Genomic DNA, 26912 nt, shown 5'->3' with positions numbered 1-26912 from the left:
GACCCTACCATTGTTAGATCAGCTGACAATTGACTGATAAGCCTCAAAGATCTCGAAAAGACTGGCCGGTGGCTTTTCACCCCCCAAGTGAACATCACCAAAGATGACTGAGTTTGATGACACAAACTCGTCATACATAGCCCCGAGCATCAGGAGACCTCTAATAAAGTGAAGATCTAGTAAGGAGATTCTTGCTTTGTCATGACCAAGAAGCCAAGTAATGCTCACATGGCTCAACATCTCTAGCAATACCTTTACTGTATTAAAGCAACGATCGTAGTAGCTGCTCGAACACTGGACCGCCGCTAATAGCAAAGCAAGCTCAAGAACTCTTTCATATGAAGCCAATGCCTTGACAGTCTAGGAAGCGTATCCCTTCAGGTACTGGTGCTCTCCCTGAATCCAGAGGCCTTTTGCCAACCACCTCAGTAATCCCTTTGTCTGGAACATTCACATCCCCGAGGTGGGCAAGTTCTCCCCAAAAGCTATGTTCTGATGCATACAGTGAAGAAGTGTCATCCCTTCTTTAGTACAGACATTGCCATCATTGCCCTTCCGCACATCAAAGCATACGGGGTCAGTAATGAAAGTGACGCTAAGAGGCCACTCTGACTCGTACACTAGCTGGGTCAGCCAAATGGGTTTGCCCCATGATAAAAATTCACCCATAGAATCACAGGCTCCGATTTCCCCTTCCCTTGGGAGCCTCTTCACATCGGGGATTTGGTAAGAAGAACCAGCCATTACAAAGGATTTAGTGGTTCACTCCTAAAAAGTTATTAAGGCACTGGAACAACATCGATTGAGTCTGTTCAACCTTAGCGTCGGCTTATCCTCTCACTAGAACAACGCTGGTTGAGTCTGTCCAACCTTAGCGCTAAGTGGACTTCTCAATGCTCAGCATTGGTTGCGTATTGACGATCAGCGTCGGGTGAGTTTTCAAACACTCAGCGCAGGTCGAGCTTCTCAGCACCTGTTGAATGTCAACAATTAGCGCTGGTTGAGTATTTTAGCACTCATTGCTGGTTGAATGCCAACACTCCAGCGCCGGTTGAGATTGTCTAAGGCCAGCGCCGGCTGAAGGTGAATCCCTCACACCTGCCACTAATCCTAGACGGGACACCTCAAAATCAGTCGCGCCGACTGACAGCCGTTGCCATGTCCTTTGGTGCCGCTTCACACATGTGCGACTGATTACCGTACACTTTTCAAGGATGAAGGCCAACCATCACCACGTCTTCGGCGACCGTATTCCTTCCCAACGTCATTTCACCTCTTGCAGCCGTACGGCCCACCTCTGGTGAATGTTCTTCTTCTGCCAAAATTGCTCCCACATGGCTAAAAACTTGCAGAAAACTTTCCCATCTATCTTTTTGGCCTGGATTTCCCCAGAACCTCACCAAGAAACCTATGCGACCAAAAAAATCTGTAAAAAACCTCGGAAAGCCCTCATGACATGCAAAAATACTCGATGATGTGTTTCCCCCCTCTTCACGACAGAAAACCGGTAGCTAGAGCCTTCGCTGCTTCTTGGAATGATTCTCGAAAAGATCTCCTTTCCTTGCTACTCTCTCTGTAATTTCATCAAATTCGGAGCAAAGTCCGCACACCGAAGGTCTTCTCAGCAAAACCCTTGTCGAAATCCTGCTACCTACCGAAGAACCTACTCTGCTTGTTGCTGAAGTCCCATTTCTCACTGAAAACTTCAACCGAGCACTCTCTCTTCATAGTTAAAGAAACGTTTCTTAAGTTTTTACCCTTGGTGAAAAAGACTACACTGCCCTCAAAACCCCTTCACAAACTCAGAATACCAATTGCATCTAAGGGAATACAAGTGACAACGTGCTGGATCGGGCTTCGACACAAGGCCGGTTGACATAGCGTCAGGTAAATTTCTAAACAAACCTAGCACCAGTTGACGTAGCACGGGGTGTGTTTTGAAATACAACCTAGCGCCAGTTGACTTAGCGCCGGATGTGTTTTCAAATACAATCTTAGCTCAGGTTGACTTAGCATCGCGTGTGTCTCCGAAACGCCCTAGCTCTGATTAACTCAAAGCCAATTGACTTCAGAGGATATCATGGATCATTCACAACGCTAGCTAAACAGCACCAGTTGTGTTAAAACTCAGCATTAGTTGTGTTGGGACTCCGCGCCTGTTGTGTTGTGAGTACTTAGCGCTGGTTGTGTTGTGAGAACTCAGCACTGGTTGAATATTCACAATAAACCATCAACACTACATATGGTGCCGATCGTATTGCAAGAAGTGTATGCCCTACCACTATCCCTAGTGGAGTTGTGTACCTAAGCCAGGACGTGTCATCCTTATTGGACTTGCACCCAGGCCGTTGCACCTAAACTGTGACTTCCTCAATGACGTCAGGAGCCGTCTCGCTTCCCCCACTAAGAGTCGCACCCATACTGCAGCCCATCATCCTTAGTGAAGTTGGGGTCATCTTACCTCCCCAATACCCAGTGGGTCAGCTTCACACTAAGGTACCTTATCCCTAGGGAGTTAAGTTACCGGTCATAACAACTCATCTTTAACCCCAAGGAGTGCCTTACCCCCTTAAAAACTGCAGCAAAGTCCACTTTTGTTGGTCATCCTTCATCACGTCACCATTTCCAGCAAGCCCTCAGTTTGTGAATGGTCTCAGCCATGTTATCCCTAGGGAGTAAGATTACCATCCACAGGCCTTATCCCCATGGAGCTCCACCTACATGGCAACTCACACAACGGTCCATGCTGCATGACCCTAAACTGCACAGCCTTGGTCTAGACACAAGCCCTAAACTCCTCGGGCCATGTTGCACGACCCTAAACTGCACAGCCCTAGTCTAGACGCACGACCCTAAACTCCACGAGCCGTGCTGCAAGACCCTAAACTACACAGCCCTGGTCTAGACGCACGACCTTAAACTCCATGGTCCTTGCTGCATGACCCTAAACTGCACAGCCCTAGTCTAGACGCACTATCCTAAACTCGACGGTCTCTGCTGTATGACCCTAAACTACACAGCCCTAGTCTAGACGCATGACCTTATACTGTAAAGCCCCGGTCTAGATGCACGACCCTAAACTCCGCGGTCCGTGCTGCATGACCCTAAACTGCACAGCCTTAGTATAGACGCGTTACCCTAAACTCTGCGGTCTGTGTTGCATGACCCTAAACTGCACAGCCCCAGTTTAGACACACGATCCTAAACTCTGTGGTCTGTGCTCCATGACCCTAAACTACACAGCCTTGGTCTAAACTCATGACCCTAAATTTCACAGTCTGTACTGCATGACACTAAACTGCACAGCTATGGTCTAGAAGAATGATCCTAAACTCCGTAGTATGTGCTGCATCACCTTAGAACTGCACACCCTTAGTCTAGACACACAACCCTAAACTCCATAGTCTGTGCTGTGTGACCCTAAACTGCACAGCCCTGCCCTGGTCTAGATGCACGACCCTTAACTCCATGGCCCATGCTGCATGACCCTAAACTGCACAGCCTTGGCCTAGACGCACAACCCTAAACTCTAGGGTCCATGTTGCATGACCCTAAACTGCACAACCTTGGTCTAGACACACGAGTTGTATGACTTTAAAACTGTATAACCATGGTCCAACTATATGACCTTAAACCATAATACACTTCCTAACCGCATGACGTTAAACTGCTTTGCTCAGGTCAAGGAGGCATGACCACAAACTCACCCCCACATACGTGCACACGCCTTTACATGCACTTTCACGCACGCCTTTCCTACCCTACTTGTTAGTGTGCACGCATCACCTTCATTACCTCCCCATGAGTTCATCACTCTACATCATTCGCCAAAGAGTCTCACCCATGCTCACAAAACAATGAACCATCCCTTCATCCATACTCGTTGTAAGTTCGTGGGTCACCATCGTCCATTCACATTTCATACATCACCCATCTCTCATGTGTAGCCTCGAGCCATCTCCCCAAGTCAGCCAAACCACCACCATACTCACTCCATGCCCTTTAGAGACTGCCATCCATCACCATTATGGTCCAGTTGTATGACCTTAAACCATAGCACACGTCTAGGCCGCATGACGTTAATCTATTACGGGTCCCAGAGGCATGACCTTAAACACACCCTCACAAAAAAAAAAAAGAAGAGAAAAGAAAATAAATAACCGCCATGGTGTATACCTGAACAATGAAACTCCATGAGTAAAAATGACAGATGGGCATGGTCATGAAACCATGAGTAAAAGAGTTCCGTGAAAAAAAACTGGGGCACGATGAAAACCTGAAAGGGCATCGCAAGTAAAAGCGGAGAAAAAGGGTGGACATGACCGAAAAGTCATGGGTAAAAGAGCCCCAAAATAAAAAAAGAGAAGTTTGTGAAAACCGTTTCTATGACGTCGCTTCCTAAGTTCAAGCAAAAATGTACAAAGGATGCTTGGACCAATAAACAAGTTGATGCAATATTCGCTTCCATCGGTAACTTCAGCCAGCACTCCCTTCATCATCAAGACGTTCAACAAGGTGTAATCGGTAAAATCATCCCTGAGCATTCCTTCTTAAGTCTTGGGTGAACAGCTAGCCCAATAGACGTCCTTCTCCAGTCCTGGGTGAGCAGGTAGCCCAGTTGGCTTCCTCCTCCAGTCCTGGGTGAAGAAGCAGCCCAGTCAATATCCTCCTCCAGTCCTGGATGAACAGGTAGCTCTGTCGACACCCTCCTCCAGTCCTGGGTGAATAGGTAGTCCAGTCGATGTCCTCCTCCACTCCTGGGTGAATAGGAAGCCTAGTCGACATCCTTCTTCCATCCTGGGTGAACAGGTAGCCCAGTCGACATCCTTCTTCAGGGATGGGTGACAACGTAGCCCAGTCGTTCTCTTTATCCTTCTCTTACAAGACCTCCTTCCCATGCATGGAGTAAACATGCATTCTTCTTCTCTTACAAGACCTCCTCCCCATGCACGGAGTGTGCATGCCTTCTCCTTCTCTTACAAGACCTCCTCCACATGCACGGAGTGTGCATGCCTTCACATTCTCCTACAAGACCTCCTCCCCATGAACGGAGTGTGCATGCCTTCTCCTTCTCTTACAAGACCTCCTCCCCATGGATGGAGTATGTATGCCTTCTCATTCTCTTACAAGACCTCCTCCCCATGCATGGAGTGTGCATGCCTTCTCCTTCTCTTACAAGACCTCCTCCCCATGCATGAAGTATGCATGCCTTCTCCTTCTCCTACAAGACATCCTCCCTATGCATGGAGTGTGCATGCCTTCTGATACTCTTACAAGACCTCCTCCCCATGCATGGAGTGTGCATTCCTTGTCCTTCTCTTACAAGACCTCCTCCCCATGCATGGAGTATGCATGCCATCTCCTTCTCTTACAAGACCTCCTCCCCATGCACGGAGTGCGCTTGCCTTCTCCTTCTCTTACAAGAGCCCCTCCCCATGCATGGAGTCTGCATGCCTTCTCCTTCTCTTATAGACCTCCTTCCCATGCATGGATTATGCATGCCTTCTCCTTTTCTTATAGACCTCCTCTCCATGCATGGAGTGTGTATGCCTTCTCCTTCTCTTATAATCCCCTCTGTCCATGAGGCTAGGTGACAAGGTAGCCTAGTCATCATCCCTCCAAGGCAAAAACTGACAAAGCCAGGGTAGAATCTGCCAGAGACTTCAGCTCAACTAGCCGGTAGGACCAGACCTTCGAGATCAGCCAATAGAACTTTCCCCCGACTGGACTCGATAGACGAGACCAATAGTGGTACTCTGATTGTCAAAATCAAACTGGCACAGCAGTAAACGAACACCACAAAAAATTCTCTTCTCCCCTTAAAGTCTCCATGGTTGGACCCAGAAACAATGCATCCCTACGTTAGAGCAGCGTAGTTATACCATCACGATCAGTGAATTTCGACGCTCATATCTCACTCATCCTAAGTCATATCATGCTCAAATTTGGTGAGCATATTTGTCAAGTCAAGATGAGCGACTCGGGAGCGGTGTGATTTGGCCACTCGAGCGAGACACAATGTTGTTGAATTTCCTGCACTTGCTTGACGGATCAACATCTTCTCTCTAGCTTTTCTTCGCGCTCAGGTATCATCGCGGGGCGTGCCACATATCGAATCGCTCGTCTTGACTTGACAAACATGTTTACCAAATTTGACCGTGATATGAATTAGGATGAGTGAGATATGAGCGTCGAAATTCACTGATCATGACTGTCCTTTCAATGGTGTAGTGTTGTAGGGTGGCTGCATGGGAATAGCGTGTGGCTTCTCCTGTTTGATTCTTTTGTCTATAATTTGTTCTTGGAATGCCTGTTTGAGCTGAAAATTGATCCTTTGGGGTTTACAATCGTGTCGGATCCAATGGTAGTGGTCTCATAGCAATTTGAGGATCTAGTTATAGGGGTCTGTTTCAGGGTGCTAGGGGCCGATTCTGCCAGAAGTGTTTCTCAATCTGCACTGCCTTAAACATGTTGGATTGCGACAAAAATTGGCTGGGGATTCTTGAGAGACATCATAAAGATCTTAAGAAGTTCTAGGGATGTTCTGAGACTGTTCCAATTTCCACTACTTGCTAGGCCTTTATTAAGTGGGGGTCCCATGTTGATGAGAAATACCGTCCAACTGCATACCCCAACGAATGTTGTGCTTTGAGAGAATTGAGATGTGAAATCAATCAAGAAGTTTGATGGATCATTGTAGAGTCTGCACCCTCAAGAGATTATCTGTGGTTCTGGAGTATGAGGCCTTTGTCAAGACCTCCTCGTACAGAACCAGGCCTTTTTTGAAGCTCAAATGCTACGAAACTTCATTCAAAATTGCTTGTTGCTACACCAAGTTTGGGGAAGACGACCCTGAAGCCTGTGGCAGGTTAGACCCTGGCTTCATCAGTTTCTTACCTTCGCGATGGCTCTTAGCATTTTCAGAGGGATCTTTTGGTCATCTTCCTCACCCTCAAGGACTCTTATTGTTGTTGAACTGGGGAGATCTTATGTGGCTCTCTCACTCCCTGATGTATCATGAAATCAGGGAGATCTTATGTGCTCTCACTCCCTGGTGAGCTATGAAATCAGGGAGATCTTATGCGGCTCTCACTCCCTGATGAGCCATGATACCGGGGGGATCTTGTGGGGCTCTCACTCCCTGATGAGCCATTTGGCCTGTGACTGGATGCTGGCTTTTGAGGATTTTAGGCAGACCTCAGTAGATCGGTAATCGTGCGTCAGCTTGTCTTGTCGGTCCAAGCACCCTTTCGCAGGTTTTCACTTTACAGGAGAAGCGACGCTGTGAAGAGAGTTTTCACCAACTTATGTTATTTCGGGGCTCTTTTACCCATGACCTGTGGTCATTTCCACCCTTTTTATCCATTTTTTGTCACGGTGCCCTCTTGGGTTTTTACCGTGCCTGGATTTTGCTTTCCATGAAACTCTCTTACTCGGTGTTTCATAACCATGCACGTCCGTCATTTTTACTCATGGTGTTCCCTTGTCCCCGTGTACATCATGCCCATTTTTTTTGAGAAGGCATGCTTAGCGTCATGCCTTTTAGACTTGTATAAAGCCTTTTAACATCATGCGTTTAGGATGTGCACTATAGAGTAGGGTCATATAGTTGGACCGTAGCAGTAAGGAATGATAGTCTGTAGAGGCCATAGAGTGAGTCTGGTGCTGACTTTGGCTCACTTGGGAGAATGCCACGAAGTGGCCTGTGGATAGTTGATTGGATGGTTGGTGAAAGGTGGTGATCCATTAGCTGACGGTGAATATATGTGCCAAGATGACTTTCCATTTGGTGAGAATGGGTAAGACTCACTGGGGGATGATGAAAGATGGTGAAGGTTGCGTGCCCACATGAATGGGCTGGCTAGGGAAGACATGCGTAGAGATGCACGTAAAGGGCATGCGCTCCTAAGTAGGCTCACTGGGGAGAAGAAGAGGGTGCACGCACACAAATGGGAAGGCTAAGGAAGACATGCGTGGAGATGCACGTAAAGGGCATGTGTGCCTAAGAAGGCTCACTGGGGAGAAGAAGAGGGTACACGCATACAAATGGGTGGATAGAGAAAGTGTGCACAAAGATGCACATGAAAGGGGTGTGCGGTTAACAGGGGCATGTCTTAAGGTTGTGCCTCCTAGACCTGGGCAAGGGAGTTTAACATCATGCGGCCAGGACTCGCACTGTAGTTTAAGGTCATATAGCTTGGACCGTGGTTATGCAGTTTTAGGTCATGCCACCAGAACCGTACAGTTTAATGTTGTGCAATTAGACCTCTACTACAGTTTAGGGTCATATAGTTTGGACCATGGCTATGCAGTTTAGGGTCATGCAGCATGGACCGAGTATGAATCGCCATGTTAGTAGGGCTACATGGGGGGTAGGTATGTTGATTGCAATCTGACTCCCTGGGGATAAAGATAGTTAAGGCACACAAGCGAGAAAATGTAGATGAAGGTAGTGACCCTACGAGGAGTAGTAAATGGGAGAGGCTTCATTGTGGGTTAGGAGGACCAGTGTGACTCCACGGGGATAATGAATATCGATGTGCATGAAAATTTGACAGGTCAGCACACAGATGAATCCCACCGTAGGTTGAAGGGGTACGAATGGCCTTAACTCTCTGGAGATGACGGGGTGAGTACAACCCTTGCATACATCTAACTCTGCTGGGGGTTTAGTTGGAGTTATGCGTATGAACTACCGCGTGTTACAGTTTTAGGGTCTTGTAGCTCGAACCATGGCAATGCGGTTTAAAGTCATACAGGTAGGACCATGCAGTTTGTAGTTGTGCAACTAGACCTCCGCCACAATTTAACGTATAGTTTGGATCATGGTCATACAGTTTTGAGTCATGAGATAAGGACTTTACAGTTTGAGGTCGTGCAACTAGACCTCCGTTATAGTTTAACGTCGTATAGTTCGGACCATGGTCGTACAATTTAAGGTCATGTAATGCGAACCATGGCTGTGCAATTTAAGGTTATGCAATGCGGACCATGGCTATACAGTTTAAGGTCTTGCAATGCGGACCATGGTTGTGCAGTTTGGTCATGCAATGCGGACCGTGGATGTGCAGTTTAAGGTCATGCAATATGGGCCATGGCTGTGTAGTTTAAGGTTGTGCAATGCGGACCATGGCAGTGCAATTTAAGGTCGTGCAATGCGGACCATTAAGTAGTGAAGGCATGCTACTCCATGGGGAACAGGGCCATCACCAGAGAATAGACTCACTAAGGAGTGAGACTTTGATGCACGACATGAATTTCTTGAAGAGGCAGGACAATGGTCCAGAGGAGAATGCTAAGGCATGCGCGTGTCACCAAGTGTGGAGTGGCACATGCATCAGTAAGCCATGATGATGCATTAGGTCCCTTGGTTAAGCACATGGCAGTAGACCCCGACATTTTGTGTGGCAGTGACCCCTAGATGAGACGCGCGGCAATAGTCTCTAGACGAGGCACTTCGATAGTCTCTAGTCGAGGCGCTCGATAAAATTCCTGATGGGGCATGCGACACTGGCCTTCTGATGAGGCATGCAACGCAAGTCTAGAAGAGGTGCGCGACAATGATGCTTCGAGTCTTAGGCTTGGCCTGCCTTGACCTGGCTTATGGCCATCAAGAGCTAGGGACTGGAGCGTCATTCTGAGTTTGACGAGGGCAGTTCTTGGTACCACAGGTTACAAAAAGGGGAGAAACCCCAGTTTACTATTTTACCTAAGGGTAAAGTAGTAGAAAATGTTTTAAAGAGAGAGAGAGAGCCAAAGCTTTCTGATGATGGTTTTTTGTCGAGCATTTCCTTGCCAAAGCTTGTAAGCACAGGTCTTTAGGGATTTTTCTGGCGAGCTTCAGGAGGTGTGAAGCTTCACAGTGTGATTGCAAGCCATTTCGAGAAGTGTCGAGGCTTTCTAAGCAAGGAACAAGTGTTCTTGGGGCCTTAGTAGGATTTGCAAAGGTGCCCTGCCGGAGTCTAGTGCTCCTCAAGTCATTCTACTACAGAAGGGGGTTCGCAGAGAGTTCAGAGGGCTTTGTCCACTCTCTGGTTGTTGGAGGAGAAGGAGAAGGGGCTGCATTGCGTTCACCAAAAACTTAGCAAAATTCCGGTGGGATTTGGTGAACTGCTGATGTGGGAAACCCAGGAGAAGGGTAATCCACAGGGATGCAGGGAAGCTTTCAGGGATTTCTGGTGGCTTTCGCCAACTCCAGCAACGAGCAGGAGGTGGGAAGGATATTCCCAGTGAATAGGAGTGGATTCCCGGTAGAGAGGGGAAACACTGGCGAGAACCTGGAGGGTCGTGGGACCGTAACGGTCACAAAGACAGAGGGTCGCAGACAGGTGTACCATTGACCAGGGGTGATTATTGAGGGAACGGAAGAGGCATCAATGCACCCCAAAAATGGGGGAACATTGGAAATCACGATGCTTCAAAGTCACGCATGCCATTAAGCCACATGCAGTGTTGCCTTCGCACGTCCCCAGATCACAAACGGCGATAGCCATGCTTGGGGGCACGAGGCTCGCTGCGATAGTCCCGTACAACGTTAGCCCGCACGGCGATGACCTTAGACGGCGATGTCTTGGGGGGTCAAGGGTGATGGCAAACAGGGAGGCCTTGCCGCTGCTGTGTGTTGGAAGCCAAGTCCTCTAGCACAACTTGGTGTAACCTTCTTGATCATGAATGGACCCTCCTACCTAGGCTCAAATTTTCCTTTGCGATGCCCGTGCATGACTATCGGTCTCTTGACTACTAAGACTTGGTACCCACGAGTGAATGAACGAACCTTGACATACTTGTCAAAGGTTCTCTTCATTCTTCCTTGATTGAGTTCGAGGTTCTGTTGGGCTTCTAGTCTCTTCTCATCAAGGGCATCTAGCTCTTGGTAGCGGATCCTGACCCTCTCGTCCTCAGTTAGTCCCTTATGTATTATAACATAGAGGGTATTTGAATTTCGAGGGGTAGAACCGCCTCACCCCCATTGACCAGGGAATAAGGGGTGGAGTTCGTAGCATTGCGAGTGGTAGTTCGATAGGCCCACAGAGCCTTAAGAAACTTCTCGTGCTAGTTCTTCTTTGAGTTTGAGACTGATTTTCAGAGCATCCCACACAAGGTCTTGTTGAATGCCTCACTTAAGCTATTGGCTCGAGGGTAGTACATAGTCGAGTACTTCCATTCAAAACCAAAATGGTTGACTAGGAGATCCACATGCTGACTCCTTAACTGAGGGCCACTATCAGAAATTATTCGGTCCGGGACCCCGATCCGGTAGATAATGTGGTGCCACTCAAAATTGGCGACAGCGATCTGGGAACCTGTCTGAGAGGGATTGCCTCAGCCCATTTGGAAAATTTGTTTGTCGCCGCCAAAATGAAGGCGTGACCCAAAGCAGAAGGAGGGTCGATGGGTCCTACAATGTCCATGACCCACTGCGAAAATGGCCATGATGTCATTGTTTGATGGAGAGGCTCTGGGGGCTGATGAGTGAGACTCGAGTGGATTTAGCACACCTGGCATCTTTTAGTGTAATTTTGGGCATCAGCCACCATGGAAGGTCAATAATAGCTGAGTTTGTGTATGCGCTCGTAGAGCTTGGGGCTGGACTGATGCAGCCCGCAGATGCCTGAGTGTACTTCTTGGAGTACTTTGCTTGCCTCTTGTGCAACAACGCATCTGAGGAGGATTATGTCAAATGTCTAACAAAAGAGGCCATCCCCACCGAGAAGGGTGTTCTTGGTGGACATCAGTCATACGCCTCTGCATTCCACTCGATCTTGAGGCAACCTACCATGTTTTACAAAGTCCATGGTAGGCTCCCTCCAATCTTCTACTTGTTCAACCTCTGCACGCATTGGGTCAGAGATCCGGGCTCCTCCTCTCTGGCCTTGGATTCGTTTCCTTGGAAAATTTCCTGCTCTATCTTGATGACATCCCTAGCTTCGAGAAGTGCACTGAATGGGTAAGGCGAACACTCAGGGAAGACATCCCTCTCATAGTCTGTGCCAATTTTGGTTCTTAAGTGGGTGTGTCTCCATTCGGTTACGCAAACTGGAGTATGCCCCGCCAAAGACAATTGGATGTTGGCGCCAAGCTTTGAGAGTGCATCAACCTACGAGTTTAGCCTTCTAGGGATATGACCCAGGGAAAAGTCATCAAACTAGTCCATGTAAGCTTTGGCTATGTCATCATAAGGCTTTATAGTATCCTTCCTTACATCATAAATACCCTTTAACTGTTGGATGACCAGCTCAGAGTGGCCAAAGATATTTAGCTGCTCTAAGTCTAGCTCCTGGGCGACCTCCAGCCCAATTATGAGGGCTTGATACTCGGCTTCATTTTGAGAAAATGCCTCGACAAGTGAGAAGGTTAGAGGAATTATTCATCTATCAAGAGTCAGGAACACGACTCCGGCTCCCCCTCTATCAGACTGAAATGCTCCGTCAAAGTACATCTCCCATGAATGAGTTAGTGCCGCAAGAAAAACTTCTTCATCCAGGAGATTGCATAACAGGGGAGATTCTGAAGGGACTGGGTGAGCCGCAAGGAAGTCTACTAGCGCTTGACCTTTAACTGCTTTCTGTGGTACATACGTGATGTCGAACTCCATCAGAAATCGTGCCCACTTGACCAAACGTCCTAACAAGCATGGCCGGGTCATAAGGAGCATGATCGGGTCTGCCTTGGAGATTAACTTGACTTCATGGCCGAGCAAGTAATGGCAGAGCTTTTGTACCGAAAAGATCAAGGCTAGGAATTTTTTTTTGATGGGAGGGTAATTCTTCTCGGCCCCTTGCATTCTACGGCTGAGATAATAGAACGTTGTCTCTTTCCCTCCATCATTGTTCTGCATCAGGAGTGCCTCGAGTGACTCATCAAGGGCGGTCATGTATAGGATGAGAGGCCTTCCTAACACTGGCTTAGAGAGTACTGGTGGATTCAACAACTATTGCTTGATGTCCTCGAGTGCAGCTTGGCACTTTTCATCTCATATGAAGGGAGTGTCCTTCTTCAGGAAGCGTGAAAAGGGTCTGAATCGCCCTCAAAGGTTCAAAATGAACCTCTAAATGTAGGCGAGTTGTCCTTGGAGAGACCATAGTTCATGGAGGGCTGTAGGCGGCGGCATGTTCTGAATTGCCTTGATTTTGACTGGCTCAATCTCCAGCCCACGGTATCTCACGATAAACCCTAAGAATTTTCTTGAGCGTACGCTAATGGCACATTTCAAGGGGTTCATCTTGGGCTGGTGACGTCGCAACCACTCAAATAGATTTTTAACGTATTGCACGTGAGTGGCTTTTGTTTCAAACTTTACCACCAAGTCATCCACATAGCACTCAACCTCCATGTGAATCATGTCCTTGAAGATGGCTATCATGGCTCACTGGTACGTGGCACCAGCATTCATTAGCCCAAAAGGCATCATAGTGTAGCAAAAGACAACTTTTAGAGTCAAGAATGCAGTGGCCTCCTCATCCACTAGAACCATCCTAATTTGGTTGTAACCAGTATAACCGTCCATAAAGGACAAGATTTGGCAATGGGTTTTGGAGTCAACTAGCATCTCGGTGAATAGCAGGGGGAAATCGTCCTAGGGACAAGCAGTGTTCAAGTCACTAAAGTTGATACAGACCCTGAATTGGCCATTCTTCTTCTTGACTGGGATGACATTTGACAATCATCTGAGGTATTTGACTTCACGTATGAATCCAGCATGCCTAAGCTTGTTCAACTCAGCATCGATCTGCATCTTGAGGTCGAGCCTACACTTTGCTGCTTTCTGCTTCATGGGTTTGATGGTTGGATCAATGTCGAGGCGATGAACAAGAATCTGAGGGTCTAGACCGGGCATCTCATGATAATGCTAGACAAAGACATCCTGATTTTTTCGAAGGAGGGAGATATAGATTTCTTTCTCTTCCGGGGACGTCTTTGCTGATATGAAGGTTGGCCTTGGGTCGGCCTCATCCTCCAAGTTGATCTCTTCCAACTCATCAGCCGTAGCCTGCCCGCCCTCTTCCCACTCTTCGGGAGCCTCCTGAAGCTCCTCGTGGGGGGACTAACAGCGGTTTCTCTTTGATCTCAAATGTGGCCACTCATGATCCTGACATCTCGGCCTCTAGGAGGGGCACAACGTGGGAGAGGACTGGTCTTTGGCTGGCCCAAGCGATGGAAGGGTCGACTTCAAGTGAGGGGTCCAAGACCTCATGATTGGGCTCACTCGGTACTTGCCCCGAGCTGGGCGACTCCTCATGTACTAAGATCATGTGACAGGCCTCGTGAAAGCAGGAGCTTGAAGGTGGTTTTGTTTTTGCCCGTGTTGCCAAGGCATCGACGGCTATAGAGAATCCTGCCGCCTGGGCTAGTATTTCTCTAAGGCATTCTTGCTACGGCGTGGTGAGGCTAGTGCCCCAAAACTCTTTGTTTAGAGTGTCAAAATCTGGGCACCATCGAGCGGTACCTGCAAAAGGAATAGAGGGTGGGTGGAAGGAGAAGAAGAGTTAGAACATTTCGAGCAACTTTTTATGTCGTCACCGGAATTGGACATTTGTAGGGGGTATTTAAGGTCATGCCTCGACTTTGACCATTGTGGGGTGCTTTTAACGTCGTCACCCATTGTGGTCGACTCTTGAGATATTGATAACTTTAGGCCGTCTGCCTGATTGGACAATAAGATGAGGTGATTTGCGTCTAGAATGAAGTCCCGCAAAGTCGGTAGCAGAGGAAGGAGCCTTAGGCGTTCTTCCTCGACTAGTGGCTGAGGAAGAGGATTCCTTTGGCGGGCCGACCTAGGTGTTCACTATCTCCTTCATGATCTCTGAGGGGGTGTTTGGACCGCCCTATCAGATCGGTGAGTGGCCTTAGCTTGGTAGACTGCCTCACGTTTCAGGGATTTGAGCCTACTTCACCCATGGTAGACTTCCCAGGGCTGAGAGGTCAAGGACTTTGAAAGGTCCAGTGCATGCTCATGAGGGGCTTGTAGCGAGGCTTCCTCTTGAACGGGGCGAGGGCTTGGATGTGTCCTGAGAGAACCGCACAGACGATATGGCCTTGCTGGACTTTCTTCACAACTATGGCCTCGAACCCAATGCACTCCTTGAGTTCATGACCCCACACTTGGTGATAGGGGCCCCAGAGTTCTTCCATGCCCTGGGAAAGATGCGTAGGCTGTCTGGCTGACTTGGGGGTGACAAGACCTACTGGATCATTGTCTTAAAGAGGGCCTGCAAAGGGTCTTGCTCAGTATTTTGCTGAGCTTATGTCTGGGGGTCTTCTTGCACAGGCAGAAGAGGGACCTGTGGGTGTCTTGCCGGATCGCCCTGAACCTATTGACACTGCTGCATCTTTTATGTCAAGAGTTTATGGAAGCCAGTGCACTCGCTAATTGTTATGAACTCGTATCTGGTGGTACGTGCACCATAGGTTCTCAGTCCCTGGAGGCAGGAACTTGAGCTGCCTTGTCGGCTTTGAGGTGGCGATCCCTTTTCAAGCATTATAGAGAAAAATGCACGCAGAACAGAGGGTGCTTCATCGTCCTCTTGGATCATGACTATATGAGATGCCTAAGCTGCCCCGAATGACTTTTACAACTCTTCGAGCTTTATTTGGCCCTTGTTGATAAGGCCTTGATAGTGTCGTTGAGCTTGTAGCAGTCGTGAGTGGGGTGCGCTACTCTCCAATGATAGGTGCAATACTTCTCATTCGACTCCTGCCCCGACGACTCTAGACCGGTGACCTGTAGCAGCTGGATCATGTTTGGTTCTAACAGCAGTTGGAGCAGTGCAGAGGTCCACTCCGTGACAAAGGGGTAAAACTTACTTTGGTGTTGGGTCCAATAGTTGCTCCGCTTAGTATTTTTTGAAGGCGAGACCGCACCACTTGCCCCTGGCTTGACCAATCTGTGCTTTGGAGAGGTCGAGAGTTTAGGGAGTCGCGCCTTTACTGTCAGTCACGATGACAGCCGCACTGATCACTGCCTTTTGATTGCCCCGATGGCTGGAGCGAGAGTTTGAGCAGGAGAATTGCTGACGAGGGTTTCCGTGGTGCTTGAACAATCCCTCAATAGGAACTATCATAGAGATGAGCTCTGGTGTGGAGGGTGGATTGGATGCCTCAACATGTAGGGAGATCTCAAGAAGCATGTTTCATATGCAGGTCTGAACTGCTTCCTTCTCGGTCATGAGGGTGGCGTGAAAGGTCCCCAACTCTCTCCATCGGGTGGTGAACTTGTCAAACGGCTCTCCAGAGTCTTACATCAAGGAGAGGAGCTCAATGGTTTCAACGTTCCTTTGGACTTCGTAGAAGTGTTGATAGAATAATTGCTCCATTTCTGGCAGTTTAGAGGCAACCGAGCATACCACTGGAAGGCTGGTCCTTCGAGAGTCTCGATGAACTGGCAGAGGACGAGATGTCCATCAGTTGCCATCTCCCAGCAGGCTGCTTGGAAGTGGGCCACATGTTGGTGAGGACATGTCGTACCATTGAACAAGGGGAGTTTCCTTTTTTGGTAGTTCGGGGGAAACGACACCTGGTCAATGTACGAAGGATATGGATTTTGGTAGAGTGGCATCTCCTGCATGCCTGAGACATTGTTCTTGAGGCTATGGGCCACCATAGCATCTATGTCGATTTGGGAGACCTCGCGAGAAGAGGACTCTGCCTAGGAGCTGTGTCCTCACCAGTCAGGGAATCAAATGAAGAAGGGGACCTGGAGGCTTCTAGGTGCTCCATCTTTCTGAGGATAGCTTGCATCATTTACTCAAACTTGTTCATTCGCTCCTCCTGAGCGTCGTTTGGGTCATTGATCACCATGACACTAACCGTTTCTTCTGGGAGGCCAGTGTCAGGTGATGCAGTAGACTGCCGAGGTGGCAAGTCAGTCTAGAGGGGCTCAGCTTGCCCCGAGTGGACTCAGGCTTTGTATGCCAATCTTGTGAGGACCATTCTTGACGGGCTTGAGACCAAGACTTCTAGGTGGTGATCACCGAACAGTATTCCTATAATTACTTAGGTTCAGGAGTTTGAAGAGGGAAGAAGAAATTACAAGGCAAGAGGTTGTCAGGGGTGGTGACCTCGGCTGCCGTGGAGGTCTCCCTGGTCAGGATCTACAGGCCTTTTTTCTGCTTGATCCTGAGGCCGTTGTGGACCTCATTCTAAAATCGAGCTTGAAACTTAGGCTGCCCCTGTTGTCTTTGAACAAGCGAGGGCCATGTCTATGAGATGGAGCAGGGAGTGGGGCCTAAGGATTGAGGGCACCTTGGGTTCTTGTCTTGGAGGTTGGAGGACTCTGTCTGACATCAAGCCATTGCACCAAATTCCTTTGTGAGGCACAAGTGTTCAGTTGATCTGGGGCTGTCTCTAGATGGTACTCTTAGGGAAGACCTTTGAATACCAGGGCTCGAGGTACTTGCTTGACATCAGGGAAGCAACAAAGGAAGAAGCTGGTTCGTGACTCTGCTTGAGTCTGGATCCGAGAGGGACCTGCAAAAATGGTGCTTGTACACCTTTAGGATTTGCCGTCCAGGTGAATTGGGGGTCAGCCCGAGCTCGGTCAATGGGTTCGACCTGAGGAGGCCGAGACCCATGGGCTTGTGTTTGTAATGGACGAGACAAGAGCTTGTCTCTCACATGGTGAAGCTGTGTGTGCCAGGAGGGAAGATGGAATGTTCAACCCTCCTATGCTCGAGGTGGCATAGAGCTAGAGCTGCCTCGAGCTATGGAAAGGGAATGCATGACGCATGTAGGGTTTGGCTCGAGAAGGCCTGGCCCCTGATACGAGCTCCAGGCAACATGAGGGTTGCCTCGAGATGTTGCTTGAGTGGATAAACCACAAGCCTTTGAGTGTGTGCGAGGGGTGAAGACCTCAGGACCTCCGCCTCTGTGTACCGACCCTTCAGGTGTGAAGGCTCGGAGGTATACCAACCAATGAGAGAGTAATTTTTGGTGGGTTCAGGGCTTACTCGGGTGGCTCGCGTGGGTGCCCTCTTAGATTATGAAGAAAGCCCCACAACTACTTGAGCGAGTTTGGAATCGCCTCCCTTAACCTGTAATCCTCTTGTTTTTCCTACACAACACTTATATGGTTAATTTGTGAAATGAGTGGGTCGAAGAGACCCACCCTTGTCCTAGGGCAATGCACGTTTAAATGAAAAGGCGATGAAGTGCAAGGTTGGGTGAAAGATAGAAACGAGAAGAGAACTTGACGTGAAGGTGAGACTAGCATGACAACTAGAAATTACTGACATGGAGTGGTAGTAGGACGGGCATGGTTCTCAGGACCAGCATGGTGGTAATACTACTCAAAACTTAGGTCGGCACATCAATGATAGGCTAGGTCTGCCCTCATTTAAGTGAGAGGAGAAAGAGGTGAAGAGGAAAGAACGAGACAACAAAGAGAAAGGGAAGTCCATATGTCAATAGGCATTGCGGTGGGCAATGAATGCAAGGAGACAACGCATCCCTTGTGGACAGCGTCAGCTCTTGACTAGGCACACGACGATAGCTTCTCTTAGGTCACACGATGATAGGCACGGGACGTAGAGGGAACAACTACGAGCACCAGACACTCTAAGGAGGCTCACAGACGACGATAGGTGTTGCCAAAGCCTTTAGCTGGCGGCGATAGGTATCGTCACCCTAAACTCCATGGTCCATGTTGCAAGACCCCAAACTGCACAGCCCTAGTCTAGACGCACGACCCTAAACTCCACGGTAAGTGCTGCAAGACCCTAAACTACACAGCCCTGGTCTAGACGCTGGACCTTAAACTCCATGATCCTTGCTGCATGACCCTAAATTGCACAGCCCTAGTCTAGACGCACTATCCTAAACTCGACGGTCTGTGCTGTATGACCCTAAACTACACAACCCTAGTCTAGACGCACGACCTTATACTGTAAAGCCCCGATCTAGATGCACGACCCTAACCCCGCGGTCTGTGCTGCATGACCTTAAACTGCACAGCTTTAGTCTAGACGCACGACCCTAAACCCCACGGTCCGTGCTGCATGACCCTAAACTGCACAGCCTTGGTCTAGACGGTTTACCCTAAACTCTGCGATCCGTGTTGCATAACTGCACAGCCCCGGTCTAGACACACGATCATAAACTCTGCGGTCTGTGCTGCATGACACTAAACTACACAGCCCTAGTCTAGACCCATGACCCTAAACTTCACAGTCTGTACTGCATGACACTAAACTGCACAGCTATGGTCTAGAAGAATGACCCTAAACTCCGTAGTATGTGCTGCATCACCCTAGAACTGCACACCCTTAGTCTAGACGCACGACCCTAAACTCCACAGTCTGTGCTGTGTGACCCTAAACTGCACAGCCCTGGTCTTAATGCACGACCCTTAACTCCACAGCCCATGCTGCATGACCTTAAACTGCACAGCCTTAGCCTAGACGCACAACCCTAAACTCTAGGGTCCGTGTTGCATGACCCTAAACTGCACAACCTTGGTCTAGACACACGACCCTAAACTCCACGGTATGTGCTGCATGACCCTAAAACTGCACACCCTTGGTCTAGATGCCCGACCCTAAACCCCGCGATTCGTGCTACATGACCTTAAACTTAACAGCCTTGGTCTAGACGCACGACCCTAAACTCCGAGGTCCAAACTATATGACCTTAAACTATAGCGGAGGTCAAGTTGCACGACCTTAAACTGCATGGTCCAAACTATATGACCTTAAACCATAGTTTACATCCCGATCGCATGACATTAAACTGCACAACACCACGATCTAATTATATGACCTTAAACCATAGTGTATGTCCCGGTCACTTGACGTTAAACTACACAACACCATGGTTCTAACTATATGACTTTAAGATGTAGTGGAGGTCAAGTTGCACGACCTAAAATTGCATAGTTCTAGTTGTATGACTTTAAAACTGTATAACCATGGTCCAACTATATGACCTTAAACCATAGTACACTTCCTGGCCGCATGACGATACATTGCTTTGCCCAGGTCAAGTAGGCATGACCACAAACCCGCCCCCACATACGTGCACACACCTTTACATGCACTTTCACGCAAGCCTTTCCTACCCTACTTCTTAGTGTGCGCGCATCACCTTCATTACCTCCCCATGAGTTCATCACCTTACATCATTCCCCAAAGAGTCTCACCCATGCTCAGAAAACACTGAACCATCCCGTCATCCATACTCGTTGTAAGTTAGTCGGTCACCATCGTCCACTCACATTTCATACATCACCCATCTCTCATGGGTAGCCTCGAGCCATCTCCCCAAGTCAGCCAAACCACCACCATACTCACTCCATGGCCTTTAGAGACTGCCATCCATCACCATTATGGTCCAACTGTATGACCTTAAACCATAGCACACGTCCAGGCTGCATGACGTTAATCTATTATGGGTCCCAGAGGCATGACCTAAAACACACCCTCACAAAAAAAAAACGAAGAGAAAAGAAAAGAAATAACCGCCATGGTGTATACTTGAACAATGAAACTCCATGAGTAAAAATGACAGATGGGCATGGTTATGAAACATGAGTAAAAGAGTTCCGTGAAAAAAAACTAGGGCACGATGAAAACCTGAAAGGGCATCGCGAGTAAAAACGAAGAAAAAGGGTGGACATGACTGAAAGGTCATGGGTAAAAGAGCCCCAAAATAAAAAAAGAGAACTTTGTGAAAACCGTCTCTATGACGTCGCTTCCTAAGTTCAAGCAAAAATGTACAAAGGATGCTTGGACCAATAAACAGGTTGATGCAACATTCGCTTCCATCGGTAACTTCAGCCAGCATTCCCTTCATCATCAAGACGTTCAACAAGGTGTAGTTGGTAAAATCATCCCTGAACATTCCTTCTTCAGTCCTGGGTGAACAGCTAGCCCAGTAGACGTCCTTCTCCAGTCCTGGGTGAGCAGGTAGCCCAGTTGGCTTCCTCCTCCTGTCCTGGGTGAACAAGCAGCCCAGTCAACATCTTCCTCCAGTCCTGGATGAATAGGTAGCTTAGTCGACACCCTCCTTCAGTCTTGGGTGAATAGGTAGTCCAGTCGATGTCCTCCTCTAGTCCTGGGTGAAAAGGTAGCCTAGTCGACATCCTTCTTCCATCCTCGGTGAACAGGTAGCCCAGTCGACATCCTTCTTCAGGGATGGGTGACAACATAGCCCAGTCATTCTCCTTCTCCTTCTCTTACAAGACCACCTCCCCATGGATGGAGTACACATGCTTTCTTCTTCTCTTACAAGACCTCCTCCCCATGCACGGAGTGTGCATGCCTTCTCCTTCTCTTAGAAGACCTCCACCACATGCACGGAGTGTGCATGCCTTCTCATTCTCTTACAAGACCTCCTCCACATGCACGGAGTGTGCATGCCTTCTCATTCTCTTACAAGACCTCCTCCCCATGCACGGAGTGTGCATGCCTTCTCCTTCTCTTACAAGACCTCCTCCCCATGCATGGAGTATGCATGCCATCTCATTCTCTTATAAGACCTCCTCCCCATGCATGGAGTTTGCATGCCTTCTCCTTCTCTTACAAGACCTCTTCCCCATGCACGAAGTGTGCATGCCTTCTCCTTCTCCTACAAGACCTCCTCCCTATGCACGGAGTGTGCACGCCTTCTGATTCTCTTACAAGACCTCCTCTCCATGCATGGAGTGTGCATTCCTTGTCCTTCTCTTACAAGACCTCCTCCTCATGCATGGAGTATGCCTGCCTTCTCCTTCTTTTACAAGACCTCCTCCCCATGCACGGAGTGCGCTTGCCTTCTCCTTCTCTTACAAGAGCCCCTCCCCTTGCATGGAGTATGCATGCCTTCTCCTTCTCTTATAAACCTCCTCCCCATGCATGGATTATGCATGCCTTCTCCTTTTCTTATAGACCTCCTCTCCATGCATGGAGTGTGTGTGCCTTCTCCTTCTCTTATAAACCCCTCTTTCCATGAGGCTAGGTGACAAGGTAGCCTAGTGATCATCCCTCCAAGGAAAAAACTGACAAAGCAAGGATAGAATCTGCCAGAGACTTCAGCTCAACTAGCCGGTAGGACCAGACCTTCGAGATCAGCCAATAGAACTTGCCCCCGACTGAACTCGATAGACGAGACCAATAGTGATACTCTGATTGTCAAAATCAAACCTGGCACAGCAGTAAACAAACACCGCCAAAAATTCTCTTCTCCCCCTAAAGTCTCTATGGTTGGACCCACGAACAATGCATCCCTATGTCAGAGCAGCCTAGTTATACCATTACGTGAATCTCCTTAACGTTCAAGTGGTCCTGTGGCTAGGAATGAAAAAACGTTAAAGCCGAAGGAAACTTTCCGAATGATTGTCCCTCTCGCTTCTCTTGAAGCACAACATTCGGTGGGGCAAGCTGTTTGAATGCATTTTTCATCATCTTAGTCCCTAGCAGGAAGCAAGTCAATAAAGCCTACGAAATAGTGGAAAATTCCAGATAGTCTCATAATGACCCCAGAGTTTCTCAAGATTGTCATTAGAATTTCAAAAGACCATTTGCTAAGTTTCATCACGATCAGACATGTCTAAAGCAACGACCACAAAGAAACAATTTTTATAAAATTGACATCTTGCACCCTGAAACGGACCCTACAACTGGAGCTACATTTTTGGTGTCTCAATCTATTATAGGACCAGCACCATTGGATCTGACATGATCAAAAACCCCTATGGACCATGTTTCAACTTGATCAGACACTCCAAAACAAAGATATGAGCAAAACATTGAAATGGGAGAGGCCACATACTATTCCCATATGGCCTCACTACACCAAAACATCATTAATGGTGGTTGTTTTTACAGTCACGGGTAGTCAATTTCGGGGCCCGTAACTTACTCGTTCCAAGTCGAATCACTACCAAATTTGATGAGCGTTTTCGTCTCATCAAGACGAACTATTCGATATGTGGCATTCCCTGAGACGATATTCGAGAAGGGAGAAAATCTAGAGAAATTTGCTGATCTATGAAGAAATTGTAGGAAATTCAGCACCAACACACTTTGAGCGATAAAGCAAATCACGACACTCGTGCGTAAGGTTCAGGGCTATTAGTGGATCGAACCATGTACATCATGGACGGTCATATTTCATGTATGAAGCCAACGAATTTACTGAAATTCTGGCTGTCGGATTCTGGATTCCAGGCAAAACTCAAAAGTTGTGAAATCTTCGTTCGGGCTCTAAATCGCGTTTCGATTGTTGCCACGCAATCGTGATGACATGCTTAGTGCGCTATGATGAAGAAATCATAGAAAAACATTAAGGAAAGATTGCACTATCGATCTAAAGTTTTCAAGATTCAAACAAATTTCAAGTCTCTTGATCATGACTCAAAAACATGATTCATGGCTCGAAGTTGGTATCAAAACAATCGCCATGTCGACCCCAACAAGAAAACAATAATATTTCAATCAAACGAGCATTAGAACAACCCTGGGCCAGCCACAGAAGATCACGCAATTCTCAGGCAGCCACAGGGACTATTTTGAAATTCCACACATTATTAGGAAGGGGCAAAATAGTCTTCTTACACCCATTTTTAGAATTTATTTTAATTCAATTAAATCTTAATTTTCATCAATTAGGTTTAATTTTGATCAATCCACCCATGTTTGGGCACTACTCTATATAAACAAGCACTGCCTCATTGTAAAAGAGCCGACACGCAAATGCCCCACCACCTGTCAGTCTTGAGTGAATTCTTTGAAGATTCAATAAAATTTTGATTTCTTGATTGAGCCTGTGAGTACATCTTGGAGAGAGAGAGAGGAGAGAGAAGAAAACGGTTGATACCCTTCAGGTAAGTAACTTTCTCTCTCCTCCCCTCTTTCTCTCCTCTCTCTCTTCCTCCCTATCAACTGGCGAGACCTAGCACCGGTTGGCTCTCTCTCCTCTTCTGTCAACTAGCGAGATCTAGTGCCGATTGGCTCTCTCTCTTCTTCAGTCAACTGGTAAGACCTAGCATTGATTTGATTTCTCTCTCTTCTCTCCACTAGCAAGACCTAGCATCGGTTGTTTTTTCTCTCTCTACCAATCGATGAGACCTAGCACCGGTTGGTCTCCTCTCTCTTCGTCTATCAATCGATGTGACCTAGCATCGATTGTCTTTTCTCTCTCTACTAGTCGACGAGGCCTATCGCCAGGTTGGTCTCCTCTCTCTTCTTTTACCAATCAGTGAGGTCTAGCACTGAGTTGGTCTCCTTTCTCTTATTCTATCAGTCGACGAGGCTTAGCACTAGTTGTCTTTTCTCTCTCTACCAGTCAGCGAGGCCTAGCACTCGTTGGTCTCCTCTCTCTTCTTCTACTAGTCGGTGAGGCTTACTGTCAGTTGTCTTTTCACTCTCCACCAGTCTGTGAGGCCTAGTACCAGGTGGGTCTTCTCTCTCTTCTTCTATCAGTCAGTAAGGCCCAACTGGTTTTCCCTCTTTTCTTCATATGGTGAGACTAAGCGCTAATTGGCTCCCTTCCTCTCTTCTAATCTGACACAGTCGGTGAAGCTTACCGTCAACTACTTCCTCTCTCTCCCATCTCCTGAAACAGTCGGCGATGTCTTGCATCGACTGCATCTCCTCTTTCTTCTTCTCTCTCCTACCGTCTGTCCCCTTCCTCTCTTTAACCATTCCTCTACTGCTCTCTCCTTGGACCAAGACGGATTGAGGTTAGCATCTCATGGTAGTCCTGTCGTCTAGCCGTAATGTTGTCATGCTAGGTTCGCTTGGCCCCCGTTACTACCACAACAGACCGACCATCATGCCTAGCTAATCGATATTGACAATAACGTCTAGTAGAAATCTCGTAAGCCGATCTTAGTTATTGAGCCCGTCTAACCACCATGTTATGTCAATTATCCACTAGTCTAGTCACTACCCTGACCTTCTCACTCAGTCAAATTCTTCTCTCCCCCCATCTTTCTTTCTTCTTCTTGAATGCGCATGCTTGTGTACACTCATCAGAGAGGAAAAGGGTGAGGTCTGACCCACCAATCCCATAACCTTTGCCATATATGTGTGTGATTGCAAAAAGTAGAAAATAAGAAGAATACGATCTAAGGGAGGTGAATTCGAGCCAGTTTCATTACTGGGGGGCTTTCTTCGTGATCTAAGAGGGCGCCCATGCGAGTCAGCCCGAGTAAGTCCCGAACCCACCTTTTAAAATCCTGTCTCATTCGTTGGTAATACCTGCCCCTATTTCAAACAAGGTTCGCGAGAGAGCGATCTCACGAATGTCCCGGGTCTTCCCTGAAACCCAAGACGTGAGCTGCCCAATCCACTAGGGATCAGTAGGGCGAGATCGAGGCACCTAACCAAGGGTATTTTAACCTCGAGGGGTAAGACTACCTCGCCTCCATAGACCAGGGAATAAGGATTGGAATTTATAGCGTTTAGGGTGGTGGTGCGATAGGCCCATAGAGCCTCGGGCAGCTTCTCATGTCAGTTCTTCTCTGACTTCGAAACTGACTTTCGGAGTACCCCGCATAGAGTTTTGTTGAATGCCTCAGCCAAACCGTTGGCTCGAGGGGAGTACTTCAACTCAAAGCTGAACTGGTTGACTAGGCGATCAACATGATGACTTATGAACTTGGGGCCATTATCAGAGATTTTTTGATCCGGAACCCCAAACCACTTGAAAAAGTAATATGTTGCTACTAGAATGAAGGCATGACCCAAGGCAAAGGGAAGGCCCTAAAATATCCATACCCCACTAGGAAAGGGCCACGATGTCACTGTAGCATGAAGAGGCTCTGGGGGCTAATGAATGAGGCTTGAGTGAATCTGGCACACCTAGCACCTCTTAGCATAGTTTTGGGCGCTAGCCACCATTGAAGGCCAATATTAGCCAAGTCTGCATATGCACTCGTAGAGCTTGGGGCTGGGATGCAAATACCCGAGTGCACTTCTTCGAGTACTTTGTTTGCCTCTTTTGTATCGACGCATCTGAGGAGAATTTGTCAAACGATCGTCGAAAGAGAACGTCCCCATTGAGAAGGGTGTATTTGTGAGACATCTGTCATATGTCGTTGCGTTCCACCCGATCCTGAGGTAGCCTTCCATGCTTTATGAAGTCCATGATCGGGTCTATCCAGTATTCCACTTGTTCAATGTGTGCGCACATCGAGTTGAAGAATTTGGGCTCTCGCTTCTTGACCTTGGATTCTTTAACTTGGGACATCTCTTGCTCTGCCTAAATGACATCTTTGGCTGCGAGAAGTGCCCTGAATGGGTAAGGTGGGCATTCAGGGATGTGATTTGTGTCAACTTCAGTTCTCAAGTCGACATGTCTTCATTCGGTTACCCAAACCAGAATGGGCCCTGATGAAGATAATTGAATGGTGGCACCAAGCTTTGAGAGCGCATCTACCAGCGAGTTCAGCCTTCTAGGGATGTGATTCAGGGAGAAATCATCAAACTGGGCCATATAAGTTTTGGCCGTGTCATGATAAGGCTTGAGGGTATCCTTCCTTACATCATAAATCCCTTTAAGCTACCGGATGAGGAGTTCAGAGTCATCGAAGATGTTTAGCTCCTCCAGGTCTAGCTCTTGGGCGACCTCCAACCCGATTATGAGAGCCTGATATTCGACTTCGTTACGAGAGAATGCCTCTGCTAGTGAGAAGGATAGAGGAATCATTCTGCCATCTAGGGTCAGGAACACAACTCCGGCACCTCCTCTATCAGACTGGAATGCTCTATCGAAGTACATCTCCCACAGCTGGGATAGTTCCGTACAAAAAATTTCTTCATCCAATAGATCACTTGATAGGGGAGATTCCGAAGAAACCCGGTGAGCTGCAAGAAAGTCTGTTAAGACTTGGCCTTTGACTACCTTTTTTGGCACATTTGTGACGTTGAACTCCATCAACAAAAATGCCCACTTGGCCAAACGTCCTAACAAGCATGGCCGGGTCTGAAGGAACTTGA

This window comes from Amborella trichopoda, chromosome 13 (genome assembly GCF_054954075.1).
Source record: "Amborella trichopoda isolate Santa Cruz 75 chromosome 13, AtrichopodaSantaCruz75HAP2 v2.0, whole genome shotgun sequence".
NCBI lineage: Eukaryota > Viridiplantae > Streptophyta > Magnoliopsida > Amborellales > Amborellaceae > Amborella > Amborella trichopoda.
The sequence above is the reverse complement of the archived record's forward strand: the minus strand, read 5'-3'. Positions refer to the sequence as shown.